Here is a 12,929-nt window from a genome sequence, read left to right on the forward strand (position 1 = left end):
ATCAGCTGGGCTCGACAATCTGGACCCTCTCTTCCTAAAATTATCTCACCACCATTGTTGCAACCCCTCGAGCCGCGGCTGGATGAGCTCTCGTCTGTTCAACCTCTCTTTTGTATCGTCTGAGATTCCTAAATATTGGAAAGCGGCCACGGTCATCCCCCTCTTCAAAGGGGGAGACATTCTAGACCCAAACTGTTACAGACCTATATCCATCCTGCCCTGCCTTTATAAAATCTTTAAAAGCCAAGTGAACAAACAGATCACAGACCATTTCGAATCCCACCGTCCCTTCTCATCTATGCAATCATGTTTCCACGCCCAAGGTCCTAAACTATATCATAACCACCATCAATAAAAGACAGTACTGTGCAGCTTGACCTGGCCAGGGCTTTCGACTTTGTCAATCACCACATTCTTATCGACAGTCTCAACGGCCTTGGTTTATCTAATGACTGGTTCACTAACTACTTCTCAGATAGAGTTCAGTGTGTCAAATCGGAGGGCCTGTTGTCCGGACCTCTGGCAGTCTCTATGGTGGTGCCACAGGGTTCAATTCTCGAGGCCGACTCTTTTCTCTGTATATATCAATGATGTTGCTCCTGCTGCGGCCTGTATGCTCTCGTTGGCTGGTCCACGCTACATATTTGTTGCCAAACCCACTGGCTCCAGGTCATCTATAAGTATTTACTAGGTATAGCTCCGCCTTATCTCAGCTCACTGGTCACCATAGCAACACCCACCCATAGCTCGTGCTCCAGCAGGAATATTTCACTGGTCATCCCCAAAGCCAACACCTCCTCTGGTCGCCTTTCCTTCCAGTTCTCTGCTGCCAATGACTGGAACGAATTGCAAAAATCACTGAAGTTGGAGACCTATTTCTCCCCCACTAACTTTAAAAGTCAGCTGTCAGAGCAGCTTACTGATCGCTGCAGCTGTACACAGCCCATCTGGAAATAGCCCATCCAACCAACTACCTACCTCATCCCCATATTTGTTTTTGTTTTTCTGCTCTTTTGCAAAGCAGTATTTCTACTTGCACATCCTACTCTGCACATGTATCACCTTAGTGTAAATTGTAATTACTTCGCCACTATTGGCCTATTTATTGCCTTACCTCCTTATTTCATTTGCTCACACCGCATACAGATTTTTCTATTATTATTATTGACTGTACGTTTGTTCATCTCATGTGTAACTCTGTGTTTTTGTTACTGTCGCACTGCTACACTTTATCTTGTCCAGGTCGCAGTTGTAAATGAGAACTTGTTCTCAACTGGCCTACCTGGTTAAATTATTTTTTTATTACAACGTACAGTTGAAGTAGGAAGTTTACATACACCTTAGACAACTACATTTAAACTCCGTTTTCACAATTCCTGACATTTAATCATAGTACAATCAGTTAGAATCACCACTTTATTTTAAGAATGTGAAATGTCAGAATAATTGTAGTCAGCCAGGAGCCGCCAGCTCTGGACAGGCGGGAGACTCTAGCAGCTCTGGACAGGTGAGGCGCACTGTAGGCCTGGTGCGTGGTGACGGCACTGGTGCTACTGGGAGGAGGAACAGGGAGTACTGGGCTCTGGACACGCACAGGAAGCCTGGTGCGCGGGGCTGCCACCGGAGGGCTGGTGCGTGTAGGTGGCACAGGATAGACCGAACCGTGCAGGTGCACTGGAGCTCTTGAGCACCGAGCCTGCCCAACCTTACCCGGCTCGATGCCCACTCTAGCCCAGCCGATACGAGGAGCTGGTATGTACCGCACCCGGCTATGCACCTGCACTGGTGACACCTTGTGCTCCAAAGCATAACACAGTGCCTGCCCCGTCCCTCTCGCTCTCCGCTAAGCACAGGAAGTTGGTGCAGGTCTCCTACCTGGCTCCGCCATACTCCCTGTGTGCCCTCCAATACATTTTTGGGGCTGACACTCAGGCTTCCTACCGCGGCGCCGTGCTCGTTTCTCCAACTCCATTCTCCTGTAACCCTCCTCGCACTGCTCCAGCGAATCCCAGGCGGGCTCCAGCACTCTCCCTGGGTCGATCGCCCACGTGTCTATCTCTTCCCAAGTTGTATAGTCCAGATTCTGCTCCCATGTCCAGAAATCCTGACATCACTGCCTCTCCTGCCCGTTACCACGCTGCTTGGTCCTGTTGTGGTGGGTGATTCTGTAACGGTTTTCTTCCTGGGAACGAGAGGAGGACCAAAATGCAGCGTGGTTAGTGTTCAACATCTTTAATATAGACGATAACACAACAAAATACAAAACAACAAACGTGAAAACCGAAACAGTCCTATCGGGTGCAATGACACGAAGACAGAAGACAATCACCCACAAAATACCCACAGAATATGGCTGCCTAAATATGGTTCCCAATCAGAGACAACGATAGACAGCTGCCTCTAATTGAGAACCAATCTAGGCAACCATAGACCTAAAAACTACCTAGAAAGGAAACAGCCCCATAAACATACAAAAAATCCTAGACCAGACAAAACACATAAATCCCCCATGTCACACCCTGACCTAACCAAAATAATAAAGAAAACAAAGATAACTAAGGCCAGGGCGTGACAATAATAGCAGAGAGAATAATTTATTTCAGCTTATATTTCTTTCATTACATTCCCAATGGGTCATTAGTTTACATTCACTCAATTAGTATTTGGTAGGATTGCCTTTAAATTGTTTAACTTGGGTCAAATGTTTCGGGTAGACTTCCACAATCTTCCCACAATACGTTGGGTGTATTTTGGCCCATTCCTCCTGACAGAGCTGGTGTAACTGAGTCAGGTTTATAGGCCTCCTTGCTCGCACACACTTTTTCAGTTCTGCCCACACAGTTTCTATAGGATTGAGGTCAGGGCTTTGTGATGGCCACTCCAATACCTTGACTTTGTTGCTCATAAAAGCCATTTTGTCACAACTTTGGAAGTATGCTTGGGGTCATTGCCCACTTGGAAGACCCATTTGCGACCAAGCTTTAACTTCCTGACAGATGTCTTGAGATATCCACATCATTTTCCTTTATCATGAAGCCATCTATTTTGTGAAGTGCACCAGACCCTCCTGCAGTAAAGCATCCCCATAGCATGAGGCTGCCACCCCCGTGCTTCACGGTTGGGATGGTGTTCTTCGGCTTGCAAGCCCCCCCCTTTCCCTCCAAACAAAATGATGGTCATTATGGCCGAAAAGTTGTGTTTTTGTTTCTTTAGACCAGAGGACATTTCTCCAAAAAGTATGGTCTTTGTCCCCAGGTGCAGTTGATTTTTACGGCAGTTTTGGAGCAGTGGCTACCTCCTTGCAGAGCGACCTTTCAGGTTATATTGATATAGGACTGGCTTTACTGTGGATATTGATACTTTTGTATCTGTTTCCTCCAGCATCTTCACAAGGTCCTTTGCTGTTGTTCTGGGATTGATTTGCACTTTTCACACCAAAGTACGTTCATCTCTAGGAGACAGAACGCCTCTTCTTCCTGAGCGGTATGACGGCTGCGTGGTCCCATAATGTTTATATTTGCGTACTATTGTTTTTACAGATGAATGTGGTACCTTCTAGGCATTTGGAAATTGCTCCCAAGGATGAACCAGACTTGTGGAGGTCTACAATTTTTTCCTGAGGTCTTGGCTGATTTCTTTTGATTTCCCATGATGTCAAGCAAAGAGACACTGAGTTTGAAGGTAGACCTTGAAATACCTCCACAGGTACACCTCCAATTGACTAAAATTATGTCAATTAGCCTAACAGAGCTTCTAAAGCCATTACATTTTCTGGAATTTTCCAAACTGTTTAAAGGCACAGTAAACTTCTGACCCACTGGAATTGTGATACAGTGAATTAGAAGTGAAATAGTCTGTCTGGAAACAATTGTTGGAAACATTACTTGTGTCATGCACATAGTAGATGTCCTAACTGACTTGCCAAAACTATAGTTTGCTAACAATAAATTTCTGGAGTGGTTGAAAAACAAGTTTTAATAATGACTCCAACCTAAGTGTATGTAAACTTCTGACTTCAACTGTACTTTCCACATACATACCTTCAAGTCAATCATCCTGACGTTAGTATTCTCTCACATTGTTTCTATGTATTTTCAATGTATGCTTGTGTTAATAGGGCTGTATAATGAACTCTAACCCTAACCCAGGTAGATACAACATAGTTACTTGTGAAATACCACCACACTGGATGACTTTCCCATGAAGAAAACAGCAAATCACAAAGTGAAAATCAGGGGTCCACAGTCCTTGGGAGCGGGTCGCTAGCACTGTGTTATCCTCAAAGTGGCCGAAAAAGGAATACCAATGTCAGGATGATTGATTTGTAGGGTATTCACAGTATGTGGTTAGTACATGGTAATAAATGCAGCCAGTTAGTAATCTATGTCCATCCATGTCAATTAAAATAAAATAAACGTGTTTAGCAGATGTTATTGTGGGTTTATCAAACTGTAATATCAAACAATTTCACAAGTAAAGGAATGGAATTAAGAGTATATAAATATTTGGACGAGCAATTTCACAATGGCATAGACTAAGATACAGTAGAATAGGATAGAATTCAGTATATACATCAAATCGCATCAAATGTATTTATATAGCCCTTCGTACATCAGCTGATATCTCAAAGTGCTGTACAGAAACCCAGGCTAAAACCCCAAACAGCAAGCAATGAAGGAGTAGAAGCACGGTGGCTAGGAAAAACTCCCTAGAAAGTCCAAAACATAGGAAGAAACCTAGAGAGGAACCAGGCTATGTGGGGTGGCCAGTCCTCTTCTGGCTGTGCTGGGTGGAGATTATAAAAAACATGGCCAAGATGTTCAAATGTTCATAAATGACCAGCATGATCCAATAATAATAAGGCAGAACAGTTGAAACTGGAGCAGCAGCACAGATAGGTGGACTGGGGACAGCAAGGAGTCATCATGTCAGGTAGTCCTGAGGCAAGGTCCTAGGGCTCAGGTCCTCCGAGAGAGAGAAAGAAAGAAAGAGAGAAAGAGAGAATTAGAGAGAGCACACTTAAATTCACACAGGACACCGAATAGGACAGGAGAAGTATTCCAGATATAACAAACTGAACCTAGCCCCTGACACAAACTACTGCAGCATAAATACTGGAGGCTGAGACAGGAGGGGTCAGGAGACACTGTGGCCCCATCCGAGGACACCCCCGTACAGGGCCAAACAGGAAGGATATAACCCCACCCACTTTGCCAAAGCACAGCCCCCACACCACTAGAGGGATATCTTCAACCACCAACTACCATCCTGAGACAAGGCCGAGTATAGCCCACAAAGATCTCTGCCATGGCACAACCCAAGGGGGGGGGGGTGACTCAACCCGCTCAAGTGACGCACCCCTCCCAGGGACGGTATGAAAGAGCCCAGTAAGCCAGTGACTCAGCCCCTGTAATAGGGTTACAAGCAGAGAATCCCAATGGAAAGAGGGGAACCGGCCAGGCAGAGACTGCAAGGGCGGTTCATTGCTCCAGAGCCTTTCCGACTCCTGGGCCGGACTACACTCAATCATATGACCCACTGAAGAGATGAGTCTTCAGTAAAGACTTAAAGGTTGAGAACAAGTTTGCATCTCTTACAATGGGTAGGCAGACCCATTCCAATAAAATGGAGCTCTATAGGAGAAAGCCCTGCCTCCAGCTGTTTGCTTAGAAATTCTAGGGACAATTAGGAGGCCTGCGTCTTGTGACCGTAGCGTACATGTAGATATGTACGGATATGTACGGCAGGACCAAATCAGAGAGATAGGTAGGAGCAGGCCCATGTAATGCTTTGTAGGTTAGCAGTAAAACCTTGAAATCAGCCCTTTCCTTGACAGGAAGCCAGTGTAGGGAGTCTAGCACTGGAGTAATATGATCAAATTGGTTGGTTCTAGTCAGGATTCTACCAGCTATATTTAGCACTAACTGAAGTTTATTTAGTGCTTTATCCAGGTAGCCAGAAAGTAGAGCATTGCAGTAATCTAACCTAGAACAGGACAGAAAGTTTCTGATTTTTGCGATGTTACGTAGATGGAAAAAAGCTGTCCTTGAAATGGTCTTGATATGTTCTTCAAAAGAGAGATCAGGGTCCAGAGTAACGCCGAGGTCCTTCACAGTTTTATTTGAGACGACTGTACAACCATTAAGATTAAATGTCAGATTCAACAGAAGATCTCTTTGTTTCTTGGGACCTAGAACAAGCATCTCTGTTTTGTCTGAGTTTAAAAGTAGAAAGTTTGCAGCCATCCACATCCTTATGTCTGAAACACATGCTTCTAGCGAGGGCAATTTTGGGGCTTCACCATGTTTCATTGAAATGTACAGCTGTGTGTCATCCGCATAGCAGTGAAAGTTAACATTATGTTTTCGAATGACATCCCCAAGAGGTAAAATATGTAGTGAAAACAATAGTGGGCCTAAAACGGAACCTTGAGGAAAACCAAAATGTACAGTTGATTTGTCAGAGGACAAACCATTCACAGAGACAAACTGATATCTTTCCGACAGATAAGATCTAAACCAGGCCAGAACTTGTCCGTGTAGACCAATTTGGGTTTCCAATCTCTCCAAAAGAATGTGGTGATCGATGGTATCAAAAGCAGCACTAAGGTCTAGGAGCATGAGGACAGATGCAGAGCCTCGGTCTGATGCCATTAAAAGGTAATTTACCACCTTCACAAGTGCAGTCTCGGTGCTATGATGGGGTCTAAAACCAGACTGAAGCATTTCGTATATATTGTTTGTCTTCAGGAAGGCAGTGAGCTGTTGCGCAACAGATTTTTGAGAGGAATGGAAGATTCGATATAGGCAGATAGTTTTTAAAATATTTTCTGGGTCAAGGTTTGGCTTTTTCAAGAGAGGCTTTATTACTGCCACTTTTAGTGAGTTTGGTACACATCCGGTGGATAGAGAGCCGTTTATTATGTTCAACATAGGAGGGCCAAGCACAGGAAGCAACTCTTTCAGTAGTTTAGTTGGAATAGGGTCCAGTATGCAGCTTGAAGGTTTAGAGGCCATGATTATTTTCTTCATTGTGTCAAGAAATATAGTACTAAAACACTTGAGCGTCTCTTGATCCTAGGTCCTGGCAGAGTTGTGCAGACTCAGGACAACTGAGCTTTGAAGGAATATGCAGATTTAAAGAGTGTCATTTGCTTTCTAATAATCATGATCTTTTCCTCAAAGAAGTTCATGAATTCATCACTGCTGATGTGAAAGCCATCCTCTCTTGAGGAATGCTGCTTTTTAAGCTTTGCGACAGTATCAAAAAGGAATTTTGGATTGTTCTTATTTTCCTCAATTAAATAGGATGATCGAGCAGCTGTAAGGGCTCTTCGGTACTGCACGGTACTGTCTTTCCAAGCTAGTCGGAAGACTTCCAGTTTGGTGTGGCGCCATTTCCGTTCCAATTTTCTGGAAGCTTGCTTCAGAGCTCGGGTATTTTCTGTGTACCAGGGAGTTAGTTTCTTGTGAGAAATGTTTTTAGTTTTTAGGGGTGCAACTGCATCTAGGGTATTGCGCAAGGTTAAATTGAGTTCCTCAGTTAGGTGGTTAACTGATTTTTGTCCTCTGGCGTCCTTGGGTAGACAGAGGGAATCTGGAAGGACATCAACGAATCTTTGTGTTGTATGTGAATTTATAGCACAACTTTTGATGTTCCTTGGTTGGGGTCTGAGCAGATTATTTGTTGCAATTGCAAACGTAATAAAATGGTGGTCAGATAGTACAGGATTATGAGGAAAAACATTAAGATCCACAACATTTATTCCATGGGACAAAACTAGGTCCAGAGTATGACTGTGACAGTGAGTGGGTCCAGAGACATTTTGGACAAAACCCACTGAGTCGATGATGGTTCCGAAAGCCTTTTGGAGTGGGTCTGTGGACTTTTCCATGTGAATATTAGAAAGATTAGATTAGAATATTATCTGCTATGACTACAAGGTCCTATAGGAATTCAGGGAACTCAATGAGGAACGCTGTATATGGCCCAGGAGGCCTGTAAACAGTAGCTATAAAAAAGTGATTGAGTAGGCTGCATAGATGATTCTAGTCTAGAAGCTCAAAAGATGAAAACTTTTTTTGTAAATTGAAATTTGCTATTGTAAATGTTAGCAACACCTCCGCCTTTGCGGGATGCAGGGGGGATATGGTCACTAGTGTAGCCAGGAGGTGAGGCCTCATTTAACACATTAAATTCATCAGGCTTAATAAGCCATGTTTCAGGCTGGCCAATCACATCAAGATTATGATCAGTGATTAGTTAATTGACTATAATTGCCTTTGAAGTAAGGGATCTAACATTAAGTAGCCCTATTTTGAGACGTGAGGTATCATGATCTCTTTCAATAATGACAGGAAGGTCTTTATCCTAGTGAGATTGCTAAGGCGAACACAGCCATGTTTAGTTTTGCCCAACCTAGGTTGAGGCACAGACACGGTCTCAATGGGGATAGCTGAGCTGACCACACTGACTGTGCTAGTGGCAGACTCCACTATGCTGGCAGGCTGGCTAACAGCCTGCTACCTGGCCTGCACCCTATTTCATTGTGGAGCTAGAGGAGTTAGAGCCCTGTCTATGTTGGTAGATAAGATGAGAGCACCCCTCCAGCTAGGATGGAGTCCGTCACTCCTCAGCAGGTCAGGCTTGGTCCTATTTGTGGGTGAGTCCCAGAAAGAGGGCCAATTATCTACAAACTCTATCTTTTGGGAGGGGCAGAAAACAGTTTTCAACCAGCGATTGAGTTGTGAGACTGCTGTAGAGCTCATCACTCCCCCTAACTGGGAGGGGGCCAGAGACAATTACTCGATGCCGACACATTTTTCTAGCTGATTTACACGCTGAAGCTATGTTGCGCTTGGTGATCTCTGACTGTTTCATCCTAACATTGTTGGTGCCGACGTGGATAACAATATCTCTATACTCTCTACACTCGCCAGTTTTAGCTTTAGCCAGCACCATCTTCAGATTAGCCTTAACGTCGGTAGCCCTGCCCCCTGGTAAACAGTGTATGATCGCTGGATGATTCGTTTTAAGTCTAATACTGTGGGTAATGGAGTTGCCAATGACTAGAGTTTTCAATTTGTCAGAGCTAATGGTGGGAAGCTTCGGCGTCTCAGACCCCATAACGGGAGGAGTAGAGACAAGAGAAGGCTCATATGAGATGAGTAATGCAAAATATGTAAACATTATTAAAGTGACTAGTGTTCCGTTGTTAAAGTGGCCAGTGATTTCAAGTCTATGTATATAATATAGGGAAGCAGACTCTAATCAAATCAAAGTTTATTTGTCACGTGCGCCGAATACAACAGGTGTAGAACTGTGCTTACTTACAGGTTCTAACCAATAGTGCAAAAAATGTATTAGGTGAACAATAGGTAAGTAAATAAATAAAACAAGAGTAAAAAGACAGGCTATATACAGTAGCGAGGCTATAAAAGTAGCGAGGCTACATGCAGACACAGGTTGGTAAGGCTAAAGTGACTATGCATATATGATAAACAGAGAGTAGCAGTAGCTTAAAAGAAGGGTTTGGGGGGGGGGGTCACACAATGCAAATAGTCCAGTTAGCCATTCCATTACCTGTTCAGTAGTCATATGGCTTGAGTGTAAAAACTATTGAGAAGCCGTTTTGTCCAAGACTTGGCACCCCGGTACCGCTTGCCATGCGGTAGTAGAAAGAACAGTCTATGACTGGGGTGGCTGGGTTCTTTGACAATTTTTAGGGCATTCCTCTGACACCGCCAGGTGTAGAGGTCCTGGATGGCAGGCAGCTTAGCCCCAGTGATGTCCTGGGCTGTACGCACTACCCTCTCTAGTGCCTTGTGGTCAGAGGCCGAGCAATTGCCGTACCAGGCAGTGATGCAACCAGTGCTCTCGATGCCGCAGCTGTAGAACCTTTTGAGGATCTCATGCCCAATGCCAAATCTTTTTAGTTTCCTGAGGGGGAATAGGCTTTGTCGTGCCCTCTTCATGGCTGTCGTGGTGTGTTTGGACCATTTTACTTTGTTGTTGATGTGGACACCAAGGAACTTGAAGCTCTCAACCTGCTCCACTACAGCCCCGTCGATGAGAATGGGGGCATGCTCGGTCCTCCTTTTTCTGTTGTCCACAATCATCTCCTTAGTCTTGTGCTAGTTATGGCTATTTAACAGTATTATGGCCTTGAGATAAAAACTGTTTTTCAGTGTTTTTCAGTCTCTCTGTCCCAGCTTTGATGCACTTGTACTGACCTCGCCTTCTGGATGGTAGCGGCAAGGTCAGTACATAGGCTCAGGTGGTTGTTGTCCTTGATCTTTTTGGCCTTTCTGTGACATTGGGTGCTGTGGGTGTCAATGGAACAATGGCACTGACAGAGAGGGCTTCTAGCTCTTAGGAAACTTTGCAGAATTGTATTTTTTTTATTGTTATTTCTTACATTTTTAGCCCAGAAACGTTTTTGTGTTACTACATACAGCCGGGAAGAACTACTGGATATCAGAGCAGCGGTAACTCACCACACTACCAGCGTTACGACCCAGAATATTACTTTCCTGAATCAGATCCTTTGTACATACCCCCCAGGGCAATTGAACTGATTCCAGAGGCTGACCCAAAAACATCTCCGGCAGAGGAGTTGTACTCGGAGTGGTCTCCTAGTTCGACTTACTCGCTAATGTTCAGTCTCTGGATAAAACCGTTTACGAGCTCAGGGCAAGAATCTATTTCCAGAGAGACATCAGGGATTGTAACATACTCTGTTTCACGGAAACATGGCTCTCTCGGGATATACTGTCTGAGTCCGTCCAGCCAGTTGGGTTCTCAGTTCATTGCGCAGCGTAGCCTAGTGGTTAGAGCGTTGGACTAGTAACCGGAAGGTTGCGAGTTCAAACCCCCGAGCTGACAAGGTACAAATCTGTCGTTCTGCCCCTGAACAGGCAGTTAACCCACTGTTCCCAGGCCGTCATTGAAAATAAGAATGTGTTCTTAACTGACTTGCCTGGTTAAATAAAGGTAAAATAAAAAAATATCTCTCCGGGAAGAAGAAAGATGTATGTTTTATGATTAACGACTCACAATGTGATTGTGATAACATACAGGAACTCAAATCCTTCTGTTCATCTGACCTAAAATACCTCACAATCAAATGCCGACTGTATTATCTCCCAAGATAATTATCTTTGGGTATTGTCAGATCCCCCCTCATGGCGATACCACGACGGCCCTCAAAGAACTTCACCGGACATTATGCAAACTGGAAACCACATATCCTGAAGCCGCATTTTCATTGTAGCAAATTTGCGGGATAAGGCTGCCATCAAGTTTGTAGTCAATCATCAAGTTTGTAGACTACGCAACAGTAGTAGGCCTGATTACCAACAATGGTGATACAGCCTACAGGGAGGAGGTGAGGGCCCTGAAAGTGTAGTGCCAGGAAAATAACCTCTCACCCAACATGAACAAAACAAAGAATCTGATCGTAGACTTCAGGAAACAGCAGAGGGAGCATCCCCCTATTCACATCGACAGGAGGGCAGAGGAGAAGGTAGAATGCTTCAAGTTCCTTGGCGTACATACCACTGACAAACTGAAATGGTCTACCCACACAGACAGTGTGGTGAAGAAGGTGCAACAGCGCCTCTTCAACCTCAGGAGGCTGAAGAAATTTGGCTTGGCACCTAAAAACCCTCAAACTTTTACAGATGGTGTCAGGAGAAGATGTGGAAACTGACCACTAGAGACAACAGTGAGTAGGTCCATCCAAATGTTGAAAGTCTGAATCCAGCGATAGAAAGTTGTTTGTGATATTTTTGTTTTAAGCCTAGTTATTACCTAGTAATTACCGGGCTGTAAAATGCAGGGTTAAGATAGTGTATCACTGTTCACAGAGCCTGTCACATATCCTTTTGACTAATTTGTAATGGGTCGATTACTGTTAATGAAGTAATATATTAAGTCTACAAGATGAGGAGCATTTTGTATAAATACCAATTGTTTCATGCATCTGTGTTACCTGCAGTACTTCAAATAGCTAAACCATGAAATTAGAATGAACATGTTTTACCCAATCTTATTCTATGGGATAAACCACTCACTCATGACACTCATTTTGCTGAGTCATATAACTTGTGATCAATCCAACAAACATTTACACTGAGACCCATTCAACATTGCACAATTTGGATACCCCCTCTCAAAGACTCCCCTTACTCACCTCTCCACCGCAGCTCGGAATGTCCGGTTTAAAAATAGTTAATTGTGGCTCCCAGGGCACTAGTGATGTCCAGGTTGACTCATAACCCTCAGTCCCCATGGTTATATCCACAGGGCGGGCAGGTTTACGGTCCATAAATATTGTGTGGATGAAAGGCGGTTTGGTTAGGGGCCGGTTGAATAAAGAGACAACCATACCTTAAAAAATCTATACATGTGTAATTTTTGTGCATTTTATATCTATAGGCTACATTGAGGTTTTCCATTCATTATTTTAGGCTATCCGGCATTAGTGCATAAGCTTTAGGGCCTAAATGAATGCGCGCCAAATAGCCTGCATGGCTTTCGCCAAATTCTTTTGTGAATAGGCAGAAAAAGTCGATCCAAGGAGGCAAAAAGAAAAATGTTGGAGTTTAATTCAATAAGAGAAAAGCTCTGAAATGAAGAGTTGAAAATAAAGAGGAGGGATGGCCGGAAAAGCAATGTTTGGGAAAGATTTGGTGAAGTGGTAAAAGAAGATGATAGCAATGCCGGCTAGGTTATATGTGATGATTATGAAGCGCCATACAAATTCGACAGTCACAAAGCAGGGACATCAAATAGGCCTATGGCACGTCAAGTGAACCGTTTCTAGGGCAATGTGAACACAAAGCTCCCCAGGTTTGCTTGTCATTATTCCCGCAACCATACACTAGACTTCTGAAACACCGTTTCATCTTCCATAACCCCTCACATTG

The sequence above is a fragment of the Oncorhynchus keta genome, chromosome 29 (genome assembly GCF_023373465.1).
Source record: "Oncorhynchus keta strain PuntledgeMale-10-30-2019 chromosome 29, Oket_V2, whole genome shotgun sequence".
Lineage (NCBI taxonomy): Eukaryota > Metazoa > Chordata > Actinopteri > Salmoniformes > Salmonidae > Oncorhynchus > Oncorhynchus keta.